This window comes from Vigna unguiculata, chromosome 5, assembly GCF_004118075.2.
Source record: "Vigna unguiculata cultivar IT97K-499-35 chromosome 5, ASM411807v1, whole genome shotgun sequence".
Taxonomy (NCBI): domain Eukaryota; kingdom Viridiplantae; phylum Streptophyta; class Magnoliopsida; order Fabales; family Fabaceae; genus Vigna; species Vigna unguiculata.
In genome coordinates, this window is record NC_040283.1 from 10,193,834 (window position 1) to 10,214,886 (window position 21,053).

The following is a 21,053-nucleotide window of genomic DNA, read 5'->3' on the forward strand; positions in this document are numbered from 1 at the left end:
ATGGTGGCTTGGACAAGGAGGCATCTTCCTATCCTTTGAATGAAGACTTGGAAAAGAAGATACTCTCTTAGCCCTTAGATGTAGGAGGCGTATGGGTGAAGTGTGGACTTAGCTCTATGGGATGCATGATCCATGAGGAAGTCACAATCTAAGGGAGACTCTTAGTGGGCCGAGCCCATTTGTACATATAACACTTATTTTTATGTCTTATACCATTATTGAAAGCAAAGCCCAAACATTGGCCCAATTTAAAATCTATTCTACTGGGCTTTGATGCACTTCTTCAGGTCTTGGTGATTTCTTTGGTTTATGAAAATAATGTGACAAGCCCATTAGATTTGTATCCATCTATTGGAAGGCCCATTTGAATCTTCTTTATCATACTTCTTATTATTAGGTCTTTTAATGGACTTAAGCTTGAGCTTGAAGGTGCAATTGGACTTGGTGGGTCACATCACTTCCCTCAGAACCTCTGACTGCACTCACGTGTTCATAACCCATGCACCTCACGCACTACACTAACACTTAACCCATGGCCCACGAAACACAATAGACACTCACCTCACAAGTTACAACTTAGTAGAAATGGCAAATAAACCCATTCCCGTGGGTATTGCCCGAACTCGTCCCCGTTTTGACGGGAATCTCCGTATTGTCTGGGTATGGGTATAGGAAATCCTCGACTTTTTCAATTGGGTATGGGGATGGGGATGAGGATGTACATATCCCCGCCATAATACCCGTCCCCACCATATCTTCGTCCTGATTTAAATTTTTAAAATATTCACAATTAATTAAGTAATCTTATATATATATATATATATATATATATATATATATATATATATATATATATATATATATTCTATTTTTTTTTCTTCTAATTATTTGGTTTGTCATGAAACTTATTCGCATCTCCAATATATTTTTAACCATATCATAACTTTTATGTAATTATGTTTAAATGATGTATGTCAATTAAAAAAAATTTATGCATTTGAATATTTCTATTATTTTTTAATATTTTATTTATTATATATTTTTCTTTCTAATGAGAATGTTTAATACTCTCAATTTAAGGTAATATAAAAAAAATTCTTTACTTATTATTATTAATTTTTTGTTTAATTTAAAGAACTCTTTTGTTTCGTTAAAATAATTTTCGTTTTTTTTCAACCATTGGGTATATATGTTGATATTTGAAAAGTTTTCTTAGATCTCTATGATATTTTTCATCTTATTATACATTTAATTATACATTTGATTTCCTTTGTGCGATTTCTTTCAATACTCTCTCAAATTATTTTTAAGACACACATTTGTTAACTTTTTAATATTTTTATTTATTGTTTAATTTCATCATGTAGAATAATATTTCGATATATTCTATCTAGTTATTTTTTATTTTCTAACTCATTATCAATCATAGTGTAATTTTTTCACTTTAATTGTATAAATAACTTTTATTTACTACAATATAAAAATTTAATGTAATTGCCTTGAATATTTTTTTGTCACTATCCAACATATATTGGAGTTCAAAAGATACAAAATCTATGTCAAAATTTTATTATTATATTTATTATTTGTTCTTTGTGTCATTTTGATCAAGTGATGTATTATAAATTTTATTGGTGTATAAAAAAGATATTCATTAGAATTTAAAAAATTAAAGCAAACAAACATTTAAAATATATTTTAATTTGAATATTTGTTTTCCTTTTATGTTTTTTTGAAAATATTTTTTAATTTTATCAACTAAGTTTCATTATACCCGTTATCCGGTGGGAATGGAAATGGAGATGAGACAAAAGTTTGATATCCGTTAAATTTGAGTATAAGAATGTGAATAATTTTTTTTTACGAAAATGGATATGGGATAACGAAATCCGTGCCCGCCCGCCGAGTTGCCATCCCTGCAACTTAGGCACATACACTGCACTTACAAATTAACGTTTCACTCACCCAACTAACTCAACTAACTAACCAACGCACTCTTCACTCACGCGGGGAATGACTATAAAAGCAGAGGCAAAAGAAAAAGGAGGGGATTCGGTTTGGAGGGAGGAGGGAGAAAAACAGAAAAGGTTGGGGATTCGGTTTTGAAGGAAAAAGCGGGAGAAAAAAAGAGGTTTCGAGAAAGAAAAAAAAAAAGAAAGAAGAGAGAGAGAAAGAGGATTCGACTGAGGTTTCGAGAAAGAGAAGAAAAGAAGGGAGAAAGAAAGAAAGAATGCGAGAAAAAAGTCAGAAGAGAGAAGAAAGAAGAAAGCGAGAAAGAGAGAAAAGAAAAGAAAGAGAGAAAGCGAGAAAGTCGATTGGGTTTTGAGGAAGAAAACGGAAGAAACAGAAAGAAGCGGGCTGGAGTCTTGGGAAGAGAGGGAGAAAGCGAGAAAGAGAAGAAAGAGAGAAAGAGAGAAAGAGAAGAGGGAGAAGAAAGATTTGGGATAGCAAAGGAAAGAAATGTCACTGCAACGAAGGTACTCATTCTTGATCTCCCCTATGGTTTCTATTGAATTTTTATTTTGAATCCTTTGTTCGAATTGCTCGCGCATTTGATGGATTTGCATTGATCATGCGCTTTAATTTGAATATTCGTCCTATACTCACTGGACTTGCATTTGTTTTCTGAAGTTTAGTTTCAAATAAATTTCCATTCATATGCAATTACCTTCATCTTCACCGATTATGATGCTTACTATTAGGGTTCCATTGTTCAATTCTTGTTTTGTATTCATGTTTAATAATCCTAGTTGATTTTATGATTTGCATGCTATCATTCTAAGTGTTTCTGTTAAACAAGCTTGGTTACATATTGCATTATTCATGATTCCACTGTCCGGAGTAATATGTTGATGGTTCATATTTGTACATAATGGAATACAGAATTTGCTTCTAGTTTGATTAAAGTGATACAATGATTGGTGGTTTAGAAAGTCAGTGTTGTTGTTGGATGCCGCGATAGAAGATTAGGGTTTTGGTGATGGTATCTTGAGTGATGAAGGTGCAAAGAGTTCAAAGTATTTAGAGCAAAACCTGAAAGTTTTAACGTTTTAACTTTAGTTTATAAATATTTTAGATTTTAACGTTTTAAGTTTTAGCTTATTAATGCTGCATATTTTAAAGTTCTTTTTAGGATAAGGGTAGAAGAAATGATGAATAAGTGAAAGAAGGATAAACCATAAAAAAACAATAATAATGATAAAAGTGATAAAATACAGTTTAGCAGAAAAGGAATTGGGTATAAGCCTGGACGATCTGAACTTTCTTTCTGTACCCTGTTTTAACCCTTTATACTCCCATATGCTAATAATTGGATTAAACCTATATTACTTTGCTCACCCTTGTAGTTTAATACTTGCAGTCTTATTCAATTTATTGTTTGTACCCATTGTTTTAATATGCATACCCTGCAATATTAATTAAAGATTTAGGTTCTTTACACCCCTATTTTTTTTCTATCTTTCATGTTTTATTTAGGTTTTGTTCTTACATATAGATGATTCTCTTTGTTTTTAATCAAAATTACACAGTAAAATATTACAAATTAAAATTTTAAAACATATTTAATCATCATGTCTAGTATCAAACTAGCTTGATGATAAAATTTGATTATCATGTCTAGTCTCGGACTTGCTTGATATAATTAAATATTTTTTCTTAAATAAAGTTTGATTATCATGTCTAGTCTCAGACTTGCTTGATAATTAAATGTTTTTCTTAAATAAAGTTTGATTATCATGTCTAGTCTCGGACTTGCTTGATAATTAAATATTTTTCTTAAATAATTTTTAATTATCATGTCCAGTCCCGGACTTACTTGATAATTAAATAATTTTCTTAAATAATTTTTAATCATCATGTCTAGTCTCGGACTTGCTTGATGGTAAATCTTTATCATGTTGAGTCTCAGATTCACTTGATAAATAATACCTATATATTAAAATTAAAAATTGAGAAAAAAGATATTAATCAAATAGAAGTTTTAATAATTTGCTTTTTTAAAAAGAGAACTACGTAACCCTCATTTCTCATTTTTATGAGAATCGTAGGAGTAAGGTTAAACACCTTGTCGGACCCAAATATAAAATAAATAAAAAAATTCATTCATTTTAGTAATGTTCTGTTTGACTTTTGAAAAAAAAAACAAATATATTAAAATAATATTAGTTTTCCACACTTGATTAAAGGTATCGTCTTAGGACAGACGTATGGGTGCTAATATCTTTCCCACCCGTAACCAACTCCTGGACCTAATCCGGTTTTGCAAACCATTTATTTCTTTAGGTTTTCCCAAGTTTCCCAAAAACTGTGGTGGAAAGTCCCCTTTATTAAATTTATATTTTAAACGACATTTTTTTACATTGGTCATCCCGTCGCAATTTTTTTCGATGTTGCGACACTTGGTCAACTTGGTCAACTTGGTCCGTAAACATATACCATAAACTCGACTCGTAAATACAACACGTACAATCGACCTGTAAATTTAACCATAAACTCGAATCGAAAACACGACCGTAAAATCGACATAAAAGGTGACCCGAAAAATTATGAGCCATAATCATGTTTCGTAAACACTTCGCGTAAACTTGATTAGCCTATTTGACCTGTTAAACACAATTCATAAACGAGATTCGTAAACTCGGCTCGAAAAGTCGAAACGAAACTCAACCAGTAAACTAGACTCATAAACACGACGAGTAAACTCCGCCCATAAATATGAAAACAAGACCCATAAACTCGACCCAAAAACACAACACGTACAATCGATCCATAAATTCGATCGTAAATTCGAACTGAAAACACCACCCATCAAACAGACATAAAAGTCGACTCTGTAAAATACGCGCTATAATCATGACCCTTAAAGTTTTCGTGTGAACTTGACTAACCTATTCGACCCATTGAACATGATTCGTAAACGGGATTGGAAACTCAGTTCGAAAAGTCAAAACGAAACTCAACCAATAAATTAGACCCGTAAACATAACTAGTAAACTAGTCCTATAAACTGAAACTGTAAACTCAACCCAAGAATTCAACCCATAAAGTCATTCTGTAAACCTATCTAATAAAGTCGATGATAAACTTGCGTCATAAAGATTTCCCCAACAATCAACCTGTAAATTCGATCGTAAACTCGAACCAAAAACACGATCTACAAAGTCGACGTAAAATTCGACCCCGTAAGATACGAACCACAATCATGACCCGTAAACTGGACTCGTAAATTGTACTAACTTAGTCGACCTATAAAACATGATTCATAAACCCGATCCGTAAACTCGGCTCAAAAAGTCAAAACGAAACTCAACCAGTAAACTAGAGCCGTAAACACGACCAATAAATCGGCCATAAACCTGACCCTTAAACTCGGCCCGAAAACTTAACCCGTAAACTAAGCTCGCAACTCAACCCGTAAACTAGATTCGTAAACTAAACCAGTAAAGTTGGCTGGTACACTTGATCCGTAAACTCAGCCTGAAAACACTACTCGTACACTCGGTCCATAAACCTATCCCATAAACTCGACCCATAAACACAACACATACAATCGACTCGTAAATTTGATCGTAAACTCGAACCGAAAACACCACCCACAAAATTGACGTAAAAGTTGACCCTCTAAAATATGAGCTATAATCATGACCCGTGAAGTCTTCATGTGAACTTGACTAATCTATTCGACCCGTTAAAAAAGAATTTGTAAACGGGATATGGAAACTCAGCTCGAAAAGTCAAAACAAAACTCAACCAATAAACTAGATCCGTAAACATAACAAGTAAACTCGTACCATAAACCAAAACCGTAAACTCAGCCCAAGAACTCAACTCATAAACTTGTTTCATAAACATATCCAATAAAGTCAATCGTAAACTTGTCTCGTAAAGATGACTCAGTTTATCAACAATAAATTTGACTGTAAACTCGAACCAAAAACACGACCCGCAAAATCGACATAAAATTTGACCCCGTAAGGAATGAACCACAAGTACGACCCTTAAACTCGATCCATAAACTGGACTAACTTATTCGACCTGTAAAACACGATTCGTAAACCCAATCCGTAAAATCGGCTCGAAAAGTCGAAACAAAACTCAACCAGTAAACTAGAGTCGTAAACACGACTAGTAACTCGACCCATAAGCCTGACCCTTAAACTCAGTCTAAAAATTCAACCCATAAACTTGAGCACTAAACTCGGCCCAAAAAGCCGACTCGTAAACTCGGTCTGTTAACCTATCGAATAAACTTGATCGCAAACTTTTTCCGTAAACACGTACTGTAAAATCGACTCGTAAATTTGATAGCAAACTCACCGAAAACACGACCCGTATGATCGACATAAAATTTGACCCCGTAAAACATGAGCCACAATCTCGACCCGTAAACTTGACTAATATATTCGATCTGTAAAACACGATTCGTAAACCCGATGCATAAACTCGGCTCGAAAAGTCGAAACAAAACTCAACCTATAAACATGACTCGTAAACAAGACCAATAAACTCGGCCTTTAAACTTGACTCGTAAACTTGGTCCGTAAACTTATCTAATAAAGTAGATCATAAACTTGTCTCGTAAACATGACCCCTACAATTGAGCTGTAAATTCAATCGTAATGTCAGATAGAAAATACGACTCGTAAAATTAACTTAAAAAATTTGACCCCGTAAAATACGACACTAATCATGACCTGCAAACTCGATCTTTAAACTCGACCTATACATTCGATCCGTAAACTCGACCAGATAATTTGACCTATAAAACACGACTTGTAATCTTGATTTGTAAACCCAACTCGAAAACTCGACCCATAAACTGGATCCATAAACAAGACCAATAAACTCAGCCCGTACACCTGATCCATAAACTCAGCCTCAATACTCGACTCATAAATTCAATCCGTAAACATATCCCATAAACTTGACCCATAAACACAACATGTACAATCAACTCGTAAATTCAATCGTAAATTCGAACCGAACCACTCGTAAAATCGACATAAAAGTCGACCTCGTAAAATATAAGCCATAATCATGACCAATAATGTTTTCGTGTAAACTTGACTAACATATTCGACCCGTTAAACACGATTCATGAACAAGATTGCTAAACTTAGCTCGAAAAGTCAAAATGAAACTCAACCCAAAAACTAGACCCGCAAGCATAACTAGTAAACTCGTCTTACAAAGCGGAACCGTAAACTCAGCTCGAGAACTCAACACATAAACTCGTTCGATAAACCTATCCAATAAAATTGATCGTAAAATTGTCTGGTAAAGATGACCCCAACAATCAACTCATAAATTCGACGGTAAACTCGAACAAAAAACACGACTCGCAAAGTTGACATAAAATTTGACCTCGTAATATACGAACCACAATCACGACCCGTAAATTCAACACGTAAACTGTACTAACTTAGTCGACCTATAAAACACGATTCATAAACCCAATCCGTAAACTAGACTCGAAAAGTTGAAACGAAACTTAACTAGTAAACAAGAGCCGTAAACACGACCAATAATGGCCATAAACCTAACATTTAAACTCGGCCCGGAAACTTGACCCATAAATTAAGCCCGTAAATTCGACCTGTATACCTAGCCCAAAAAGGCGACTCGTAAACTCGACCTGTCAACTTATCAAATAAACTCGATCGCAAAGTTGTCCATTAAACCAACCCCAACAATTGACCTGTAAATTCGACCATAAACTCAAATCGAGAAACAACTAGTAAGATCGACATAAAATCAAGACCCGTAAACTTGACTAACCTATTCGACCCATTAGACATGATTCGTAAACCCGATGCGTAAACTCAGCTCGAAAAGTCGAAACAAAAATCAACCTATAAACTAGACCCGTAAAAAGGACCAATAAACTGGGCTTGAAAACATGACCCGTAAACTCAATCCATAAACCTGGTCCGTAAACCTATCCAATAAAGTAAATCGTAAACTTGTCTCGTAAACATGACCTCTATAATCGACTTGTAAATTCAACCGTTAAGTCAAACAGAAAACACGACTCGTAAAATTAAATTAAAAATTTGACCCTCCATAATCGACCAACAAATTTGACATATAAAACATGATCAGTAATCTTGATTTATACACCCAACTCGTAAACTCGACCCATAAACTAGATCCGTAAATTAGACTAGTAAAGTCAGCCCGTACACCTGATCCGTAAACTAGACCAATAAACTCGACCTGTACACTTGATCTGTAAACTCAACCTGAAATCTTGACTCGTAAACTCGGTCCGTAAACCTATCCCTTAAACTCGACCCATAAGCACTACACGTACAATCGACCCGTAAATTCGACCGTAAACTCGAATCAAAACCACCACTCGTAAAGCTGACATAAAAGTCGACTCCATAAAATACGAGCCATATTCATGACCCCTAAAGTCTTCGTGTAAACTTGACTAACGTATTCGACCCGTTAAATACGATTCATAAACGGGATTGGTAAACTCAGCTCTAAAAGTCAAAAGGAAACTCAACCAATAAATTAGACTCGTAAACATAACCACTAAACTCTCCCATTAACCAGAACCGTAAACTCATCCCGAGAACTCAACCCATAAACTGGTTCTATAAACCTATCCAATAAAATCGATCGTAAACTTGTCTCATAAAGTTGACCCTAACAATCAACCCGTAAATTCGAACCAAAAACACGACCTGCAAAGTCGACATAAAATTCGACACCGTAAGATAAGAACCACAACCACGACCCGTAAACTCGACCCGTAAACTGTACTAACTTAGTTGACCTGTAAAACATGATTCATAAACTCAATATGTAAACTCGGCTCAAAAAGTCAAAACAAAACTCATCAAGTAAACTACAATCGTAAACATGATCAATAACTCGACCATAAACTTAACATTTAAACTCAGCCCAAAAACTTGACCCGTAAACTAAGCCCGTAAAATCGGCCCAAAAAGGCTACCTGTAAACTCAGCCTGTCAACCTATCGAATAAACTCGTTCGCAAAGTTGTCCTGTAAACCAACCCTAACAATCAACCCGTAAATTCTACCGTAAAATCAAACTGAAAAAAGCACCCATAAAACTGATATAAAAGATGACCCCATAAAATATGAGCCACAATCATGAGCCATAAAGTCTTCGTGTAAACATGACTAATCTATTCGACCCGTAAAACATGATACGTAAACACGATGCGTATCTCGGCTCGAAAAGTCGAAACGAAACTCAACCTATAAACTAGACCCGTAAAAAGGACCAATAAACTCGGCTTGAAAAGCTGACTCGTAAACTCAACCCGTAAACCTGGTCCGTGAACCTATCCAATAAAGTAGATCGTAAACTTGTCTCGTAAACATGACCCGTAGAATCGACTTGTAAATTCAACCGTAAAGTCAAACAGAAAACACGACTCATAAAATTAAATTAAAAATTTGACCCTGTATACTCGATCTTTAAACTCAACCTATAAATTTGATATGTAAACTTGACCAGCAAATTTGACCTATAAAACACGACCCCTAATCTTGATTTGTAAACCCAACTTGTAAACTCGACCCGTAAACTAGATTCGTAAATTAAACAAGTAAAGTCAGCTCGTACACCTGATCCGTAAACTCAACCTGAAAACTCGACTCGTAAACTCGGTGCGTAAACCTATCCCATAAACTCGACCCATAAGCACTACACGTACAATCAACCCGTAAATTCGACCGTAAACTCGAATCAAAAACACCACTCGTAAAGCCGACATAAAAGTCGACTCCATAAAATACGCGCTATATTCATGACCCCTAAAGTCTGCGTGTAAACTTGACTAACCTATTCGACCCGTTAAATGGGATTCATAAAAGGGATTGGTAAACTCAACTCTAAAAGTCAAAAGGAAACTCAAGCAATAAACTAGACCCGTAAACATAACCATTAAACTCGTCCCATAAACCAGAACCTTAAACTCATCTCGAGAACTTAACCCACAAACTGGCCTCGTAAACCTATCCAATAAAATCGATCGTAAACTTGTCTCGTAAAGTTGACCCTAACAATCAACTCGTAAATTCGACCGTAAACTCGAATCAAAAACACGATCTGCAATGTCGACATAAAATTTGACCCCGTAAGATAAGAACCACAACCACGACCCGTAAACTCGACCCATAAACTGTACTAATCTAGTCGACATGTAAAACACGATTCATAAACCCAATATGTAAATTCGGCTCGAAAAGTCAAAATGAAACTCAACAAGTAAACTAGAGCTGTAAACACGACCAATAACTCGACCATAAACCTAACATTTAAACATGGCTAAAAAACTTGACCCGTAAACTAAGCTCGTAAACTCGGCCCAAAAAGGCGACCCGTAAACTCGACCCATCAACCTATCGAATAAACTTGATCGCAAAGTTGTCCCGCAAACCAACCCTAACAATCAACCCGTAAATTCGACCGTAAACTCAAACTAAAAACACCACTCGTAAAAACGACATAAAAGTCGACCCCATAAAATATGAGCCATAATCATGACCCCTAAAGTCGTCGTGTAAACTTGACTAACATATTCGACCCGTTAAACACGATTCATAAACGGGATTGGTAATATCAGCTCGAAAAGTCAAAATGAAACTCAACCAATAAACTAGATCTGTAAACATGACCAGTAAACTTGTCCCATAAACTTGAATCGTAAAGTCAGCCCAAGAACTCGACCTACAAACTTGGTCTATAAACAAATCCCGTAAAGTCAATCATAAATTTGTCCTGTAAACATGACCCTAACAATCGATCCGTAAATTGGACCGTAAACTCGAACTGAAAACATGACCCGTAAAATTGACATAAAATTTGACCACGTAACATATTAGCCACAATCACGACCTGTAAACTCAACCCATAAACTGGACTAACATAGGCCACCTATAAAATACAATTGATAAATCCTATCTGTCAACTCGGCTCGAAAATTCAAAACGGAACTCAACCAATAAACTAGAGCCACAAACACAACTAGTAACTCGGTCCAAAAACCCGACCCTTAAACTCGACCCGAAATCTTGACCTGTAAACTCGGCCCAAAAAGGTGACTTGTAAACTCGGCCCGTCAACCCGTCGAATAAACTTGATCGCAAAGTTTTCCTGTAAACACGACCACAACAATCGACCCGTAAATTTGACCGTAAACTCAAACTGAGAACACTACCCGAAAGAGCGACATAAAATTTGACCCCGTAAAATATGAGTCACAATCACGACCCATAAACTCGAGCCGTAAACTTAACTAACCTATTTGACCCGTTAAACATGATTCGAAAACGGGATTGGTAAACTCCGCTCTAAAAGTCAAAACAAAACTCAACCAATAAACTAGACCTGTAAACATAACCAATAAACTCGTCCCATAAACCTGAACAGTAAACTCAGCCCGAGAACTCAACCCATAAACTCGTTCTGTAAACCTATCCAATAAAGTCGATTGTAAACTTGTCACGTAAAGAAGTCCCGAACAATCAACCTGTAAATTCGACCGTAAACTAGAACCAAAAACACGACCCGCAATATCGACATAACTTTTGACCATGTAAGATACGAACCACAATCTCGACCCGTAAATTCGACCAGTAAACTGTACTAACTTATTCGACCTATAAAACATGATTCATAAACCCAATCTGTAAACTCGGTTTGAAAAGTCGAAACGAAACTCAACCAGTAAACTAGAGTCGTAAACATGACCAATAACTATGCTTATAGACCTGACCCTTAAACTTGGCCCGAAAACTTGACCCGTAAAGTAAGCCCATAAACTCGACCCGTAAAATCGGCCTAAAAAGACAACCCGTAAATTTGGCCCGTCAAGTAATCCAATAAACTAGATCGCAAAGTTGTCCCTGACCATAACATTTGACCCGTAAATTCGACCATAAACTCAAACCGAGAACACGACCCGAAAGATCGACACAAAATTTGACCCGTAAAATATGAGCCACAATCACAACCCATGAACCCAAGCCGTAAACTTGACTAACCTATTTGACCTGTTAAACACGATTCGTAAACGAGATTGGTAAACTCAGCTCTAAAAGTCAAAACAAAACTCAACCAATAAACTAGACCCGTAAACATAACCAGTAAACTCATCCCACAAACCTGAACTGTAAACTCAGCCCGAGAACTCAACCCATAAACCCGCTCTGTAAACCTATCCAATTAAGTCGATCGTAAACTTGTCTCGTAAAGAAGACCTGAACAATCAACCTGTAAATTCGACTATAAACTCAAACCAAAAACATGACCCACAAAATCGCAATAAAATTCGACCCTGTAAGATACGGACCACAATCACGACCCGTAAATTGTACTAACTTAAACGACCTATAAAACACAATTCTTAAACTCGACTTGAAAAGTTGAAACGAAACTCAACTAGTAAACTAGAGTCATAAACACGACCATTATTTAGGCCTATAAACCTGACCTTTAAACTTGGCCCGAAAACTTGACCCGTAAACTAAGCCTATAAACTCGACCCGTAAACTCAGTACAAAAAGGCAACTTGTAAACTTGGCTCGTCAAGCTATCGAATAAACTCGATCGCAAAGTTGTCCCGTAAACACGACCACAACAATTGACCTGTAAATTCGATCGTAAACTCAAGTCGAGAACACGACACATAAGATCGACATAAAATTCTATCCATTAAAATATGAACCACAATCACCACCTATAAACTTGACTAACTTATTCAACCCGTAAAACATGTCGAAACGAAACTCAACCTATAAACTAGACCCGTAAAAAGGACCAATAAACTCGACTTGAAAACATGATCCGTAAACTCAACCCGTTAACCTGGTCCGTAAACCTATCCAATAAAGTAGATCATAAATTTGTCTCATAAATATAACCCCTACAATTGACTTGTAAATTCAACCGTAAAGTCAAACAGAAAACACAACTCGTAAAATAAACTTATAAAGTTGACCTTATATAATCGATCTTTAAACTCAAACTGTACATTCAATCTGTAAACTCAACAAGCAAATTTGACCTATAAAACACAACCCGTAATCTTGATTTGTAAACCTAACTCCTAAACTCGATCCGTAAACTAGATCTATAAACTAGACCACTAAACTCAACCTGTACACTTGATCTGTAAACTCAGCCTGAAAACTCGAACTGAAAAATCCACCCGTAAATCGACATAAAAGTCGACTCTGTAAAATATTAGCCATAATTATGAAACATAAACTCGTCGCGTAAACTTAACTAACCTATACGACCCGTAAAACATGATTCGTAAACTTGGCTTCAAAAGTCAAAACAAAATTCAACTAGTAAACTAGACCCATAAACAGGACCACAAACTCGTCCCATAATACTGAACCGTAAAATTGGCCTGAGAACTCGACCCATAAACTCGGTCCATAAACCTATCCAATAAAGTTGTCGTAAAATTGTCTCGTAAAGATGACCCCAACAATCAAACCATAAACTCGAACCAAAAACATGACTTGCAAAATCAACATAAATTCGACCCCGTAAGATACGAACCACAATCACGAACCATAAATTTGACTCGTAAATAGGACTAACTTAGTCGACTTGTAAAACACGATTAATAAACTCGATTCGTAAACTCGGCTCGAAAAGTCGAAATGAAACTCAAATAGTAAAGTAGAGCCATAAACACGACTAATAACTCAAACAGTAAACCAAAGCCATAAACAGTAAACTAGAGCCATAAACATGACCCCTACAATTGACTTGTAAATTCAACCCTAAAGTCACACAGAAAACACGACTCGTAAAATTAACTTAAAAATTTTGACCCTGTATAATCGATCGTTAAACTCGACCTATAAATTTGATGTGTTAACTCCACCATCAAATTTGACCTAGAAAACACGACCCGTAATCTTGATTTGTAACCTAACTTGTAAACTCGACCTGTAAACTAGAACTGTAAACTAGACCAGTAAAGTCAGCCCGTACACATGATCCTTAAACTCAACCAGAAAACTCGACTCGTAAACTTGGTCGGTCAACCTATCCCATAAACGCGACCCATAAACATAACACGTACAATCGATTTATAAATTTGACCATAAATTCAAACCGAAAACAACACCCGTAAAATAGACATAAAAGTCGACCCTGTAAAATATAAGCCTTAATCATGACCCCTAAAGTCTTCGTGTAAACTTGACTAACCTATTTGACCTGTTACACACAATTTGTAAACGGGATTGGTAGTCTTAGCTTGAAAAGATAAAAAAAAAACTCAACCAATAAACTGCACTAAACATGAACAGTAAACTCGTCCCATAAACCTAAACTGTAAACTCAGCCCAAGAACTCCACCTTTAAGATCGTTCTGTAAACCTATCCAATAAAGTCGATCGTAAACTTGTCCCGTAAACATACTGCAACAATCGACCCATAAATGCGTTCGTAAACTCGAACCGAAAACAAGACGCATAAAATTATCATAAAATTGGACCATGCAACATATGAGCCATAATCACGACTCGTAAACCCGACTAACTTAGGCCACCTGTAAAACATGATTCGTAAACCCAATCCATAAACTCGGCTTGAAAAGTCGAAACGAAACTCAACCAGTAAACTAGAGTCATAAACAAAACTAGTAACTCGCCCCATAGACCTGACCCATTAACTTAGCCTAAAACTCGACCCTTAAACTAAGCCAATAAACTCGACCAACAAACTAGGCCCAAAAAGGAAACCATAAATTCGACCCGTAAACGTATCAATTAAACTTGATTGCAAATTTGTCCCGTAAACACGACCCCAACAATCACCCCGTAAATTCGACCATAAACTCAAACAAAAACACAACCCGTAAAATTGACATAAAATTCGACCCCGTAAGATACGAAACACAATTGCGACCCATAAACTGGACTAATTTAATCGACCTGTAAAACACGATTCATAAACCCAATCTGTAAACTCGCCTCGAAAAGTTGAAACGAAACTCAAAGAGTAAACTAGAGTTGAAAACACAACCAGTAACTCAACCCATAAACTTGACCATTAAACTCGGCCTAAAAACTTAACCCATAAATTGAGCCTGTAAAGTTGACACCTAAACTCGGCTCTAAAAGCCAACCAGTAAACTTGACTCGTAAACCTATTGAATAAACTCGATCGCAAACTATTCCCGTAAACACGTACCGTACTATCGATCAATAAATTTGACCGTAAACTCAAACCGAAAATACGACCTGTAAGATCGACAAAGAATTCGACCCCGTAAAATATGAGCCACAATTACGACCCGTAAACTTGACTAACCTATTTGACTCGTAAACACGATTCGTAAACCCGATGCGTAAACACAACTCAAAAATTTGAAACGAAACTCAACTTACAAACTAGACCCGTAAAAAGGAACAATAAACTAGGCCTAAAAGCCTGACACATAAACTTGACCCGTAAACCTGGTCCGTAAACCTATCCAATAAAGTAGATAGTAAACTTGTCTCGTAAACATGACCCCTACAATCGACCTGTACAGTCATCCGTAAAGTCAAACAGAGAAGATGACTCGTAAAATTAAGTTAAAAATTTAACCTTGTATAATACGACCCTAATCATGATTTGTAAACTCAATCTTTAAACTCGACCTGTAAATTCGATCTATAAACTCAGCTCGAAAAGTCAAAACGAAACACAACCAATAAATCAGCCCATAAACCTGACCCTTAAACTCGGCTCGAAAACTCGATCTGTAAACTAATCCTGTAAACTCGACCCGTCAACTCGGCCAAAAAGGCGACCCTTAAACTCGGCCCGAAAACCTATCGAGTAAACTCGATCGCAAATTTGTCCCATAAACATGACCCCAATAATCAACCTGTAAATTCGACTGTAAACTCAAATCGAGCACACGACCTATAAAATCACCATAAAATTTAACCTCGTAAAATATGAGCTACAATCACAACTCGAAAAACCGAGTTGTAAAATTGACTAACCTATTTAACCTTTAAAACACGATTGGTAAATCCAATGCGTAAACTGGGATCGAAAACTTAAAACAAATCTCAACTACTAAACTAGACCTGTAAAAAAAGACCCGTAAATTCGGCCCATACACCTTACCCATAAACTCGACTTTAAAACTTGACTCGTAAACTTGGTCCATAAACCTATCCCATAAATTTGACCTAGAAACACAACACGTACAATCGACCATAAAATCGACTATAAACTCGAACTGAAAACACCACTCGTAAAACGACATAAAAGTCCACTCCGTAAAATATCATCCATAATCATGACCTATAAACTCATTGTGTAAAGTTGACTAACCTATTCGACCCGTAAAACATGATTGGTAAACTCGACACAAAAAGTCAAAACAAAATTCAACCAGTAAACTAGACTCGTAAACAAGACAAATAAACTCGTCGCATAAAACTGAACCGTAAAGTCTGCCTGAGAACTTAACCTAAAAACTCGGCCCGTAAACCTATCCAATAAAGTCGATCGTAGACTTGTCTTGTAAAGATTACTTTAACAATCAACCTCTAAACTCAAACAAAAACACGACCCGCAAAATCGACATAAAATTCGACCACGTAAGATATGAACAACAATCACGACCCGTAAACTCGACCCGTAAACTGGACTAACTTAGTCGACTTGTAAAACACGATGCATAAACCCAATCCTTAAACTGGGCTCGAAACGTCAAAACGAAACTCAAACAGTAAACTAGAGTTATAAACATGACTAGTAACTCAACCCATAAATCTGACCCTTAAACTCGATCTAAAAACATAACCCGTACAATGAGCATGTAAAGTGTATCCCTAAACTCGGCCCAAAAAGTCGACCCGTAAACCTACTGTAAACACTTGATCACAAACTTTTCCCGCAAACTCATATCGTACAATTGACCCGTAAATTTGACCCGTAAATTTGACCATAAACTCCAACCGAAAACACGACCCGTAAGATCGACATAAAATTCGACCCCGTAAAATATGAGCCACAATCACGACCCGTAAACTTGATTAACTTATTCGACCCGTAAAACTCGATTAGTAAACCCGATGCGTAAACTCAGTTCAAAAATTCGAAACGAAACGCAACCTATAAACTAGACCCGTAAACAGGAACAATAAACTCGACCTGAAAAATAGATCCGTAAACTCGACCCGTAAACCTGGTCCGTCAATCTATCCAATAAAGTAGATCGTAAACTTGTCACGTAAACATGACCCGAACAATCGACCTGTAAATTCAACAGTAAATTCAAACAAAAAACACGACTCGTGAGATTAAGTTAAAAATTTGACCTTATATAATACGACCCTAATCATGACCCACAAACTCGATCTTTAAACTCGACCTGTAAACTAGATCTGTAAACTAGATCAATAAACTCGACCCATACACTTTATCTGTAAACTCAACCTGAAAACTCGACTCGTAAACTCGTTTTGTAAGCCTATCCCATAAACGCAACCCATAAACACAACACGTACAATCCACCCGTAAATCCGATAACACCACCCGTAAAATCCACATAAAAGTCGAACCGGTAAAATATGAGCCATAATCATGATCCCTAAAGTGTTCATGTAAACTTGACTAACCTATTGGACCTGTTTAACAGGATTCGTAAACGGGATTGGTAAACTCAACTCGAAAAGTGAAAACGAAACTCAACCAATAAACTAGACCCGTAAAGATGACTAGTAAACTCGTCCCATAAACCTGAACCGTAAACTCAGCCCGAGAATTCAACCCATAAAATCGTTCCATAAACCTATTCAATAAAGTCGATCGTAAAATTGTCCCGTAAACATGATCCCAAGAATCGACTGGTAAATTCCACCGAAAACTTGAACAGAAAACAAGACCCGTAAAATTGACATAAAATTTGAACATGTAACATATGAGCCACAACCACGACCTGTAAACTTGACCCGTAAACTAAACTAACTTAGGCCACCTGTAAAACATGATTCGTAAACTCAATCCATAAACTCGACTCGAAAATTCGAAACCAAGCTCAACCAGTAAACTAGAGCAATAAACAAAACCAATAACTCGGCCCAGAGACCTGACCCTTAAACTCGGCCCTCAAATTTGACCCGTAAACTAGACTAACTTAGTCGACCTGTAAAACACGATTCATAAACCCAATTTGTAAACTGGGCTCGAAAAGTCGAAACGAAACTCAAACAGTAAACAAGAGCTGTAAACACGACCAGTAACTCAACCTATAAACGTGACCCTTAAACTCGGCCCAAAAACTCTACCCGTAAACTTGACCCCTAAACTCGGCCCGAAAAGCCGACCCGTAAACTCGGCCTGTAAAGCTATCGAATAAACTCAATCGCAAACTTTTCCTGTAAACTCGTACCGTACAATTGATCATAAATTTGACCGTAAACTCAAACCGAAAACACGACCCATAAGATCGACATAAAATTCGACCCCGTAAAATATGAGTCACAATCACGACCCGTAAACTTTACTAACCTATTCGCCCATAAAAGACGGTTCGTAAACCCAATGCGTAAACTCGACTCGAAAATTTGAAACAAAACTCAACATATAAACTAGACCCGTAACTAGGAACAATAAACTCGACTTAACAACCTGACATGTAAACTTGACCCGTAAACCTGGTCCTTGAACCTATCCAATAAAGTAAATCGTAAATTTGTCTCGTAAACATGACCCCTACAATCAACCTGTCAAGTCATCCGTAAAGTCAAACAGAGAAGATGACTCGTAAAATTAAGTTAAAAATTTGACCTTGTATAATACGACCCTAATCATGATTTGTAAACTCAATCTTTAAACTCGACCTGTAAATTCGATCTGTAAACTCGACCAACAAATTTGACCTATAAAACATGACCCGTAATCTTGATTTGTAAACCCATCTCGTCAACTCGACTAGTAAACAAGATTCATAAACTAGACCAATAAACTCGACCCGTACACTTGATCTGTAAACTCAGCCTGAAAACTCGACTCGTAAACTCGTTCTGTAAACCTATACCATAAACTCGACCCATAACCACAACACGTAAGATCGAGCCATAAATTTGACCGTAAAATTGAACTGAAAATACCACCCCTAAAATCCACATAAAAGTTGAACTCGTAAAATATGAGCCATAATCATGACCCCTAAAGTGTTCATGCAAACTTGACTAAACTATGTTACCCGTTAAACACGATTCATAATCAAGATTGGTAAACATAGCACGAAAAGTCAAAATGAAACTCAACTAAACTAGACTCATAAAGATGACCAGTAAACTCGTCCCATAAACCTAAACTTTAAACTCAGCCCGAGAATTCAACCCATAAAATCGTTCCGTAAACCTATCCAATAAAGTCAATCGTAAAATTGTTCCGTAAACATTACCACAAAATACCCGTAAATTCGACCGTAAACTCGAACCGAAAATAAGACCCGAAAAATTGACATGAAATTCGAACATGTAACATATGAGCCGTAAAGATGACCTGTAAACTCGACCCGTAAACTGAACTAACTTAGGCCACCTGTCAACCACAATCCGTGAACCCAATCCATAAACTTGGCTCGAAAAGTCGAAACCAAACTCAACCAGTAAACTAGACTGTAAACAAAACTAACAACTTGCCCTACATACCTGACCCTTAAACTCCGGCCTAGAGACCTGACCCTTAAACTTGACCCCTAAACTCGGCCAAAAAAGTCGACCCGTAAACCTATCGAATACACTCGATCACAAACTCTTCCCGCAAACTCATATCGTACAATTGACCCGTAAATTTGACCGTAAACTCCAACCGAAAACACGACCCGTAAGATCGACATAAAATTCGATCCCGTAAAATATGAGCCACAATCACGACCCGTAAACTTGATTAACTTATTCTACCCGTAAAACTCGGTTTGTAAACCGATGCGTAAACTCGGTTCAAAAATTCGAAACGAAACGCAACCTATAAACTAGACCCGTAAACAGGAACAATAAACTCACCTGAAAAACAGATCCGTAAACTCGACCCGTAAACCTGGTCCGTCAATCTATCCAATAAAGTAGATCGTAAACTTGTCACGTAAACATGACCCGAACAATCGACCTGTAAATTCAACAGTAAATTCAAACAAAAAACACGACTCGTGAGATTAAGTTAAAAATTTGACCTTATATAATACGACCCTAATCATGACCCACAAACTCGATCTTTAAACTCGACCTGTAAACTAGATCTGTAAACTATATCAATAAACTCGACCCATACACTTTATCTGTAAACTCAACCTGAAAACTCGACTCGTAAACTCGTTTTGTAAGCCTATCCCATAAACGCAACCCATAAACACAACACGTACAATCCACCCGTAAATCCGATAACACCACCCGTAAAATCCACATAAAAGTCGAACCGGTAAAATATGAGCCATAATCATGATCCCTAAAGTGTTCATGTAAACTTGACTAACCTATTGGACCTGTTTAACAGGATTCATAAACGGGATTGGTAAACTCAACTCGAAAAGTGAAAACGAAACTCAACCAATAAACTAGACCCGTAAAGATGACTAGTAAACTCGTCCCATAAACCTGAACCGTAAACTCAGCCCGAGAATTCAACCCATAAAATCGTTCCATAAACCTATTCAATAAAGTCGATCGTAAAATTGTCCCGTAAACATGATCCCAAGAATCGACTGGTAAATTCCACCGAAAACTTGAACAGAAAACAAGACCCGTAAAATTGACATAAAATTTGAACATGTAACATATGAGCCACAACCACGACCTGTAAACTTGACCCGTAAACTAAACTAACTTAGGCCACCTGTAAAACATGATTCGTAAACTCAATCCATAAACTCGACTCGAAAATTCGAAACCAAGCTCAACCAGTAAACTAGAGCAATAAACAAAACCAATAACTCGGCCCAGAGACCTGACCCTTAAACTCGGCCCTCAAATTTGACCCGTAAACTAGACTAACTTAGTCGACCTGTAAAACACGATTCATAAACCC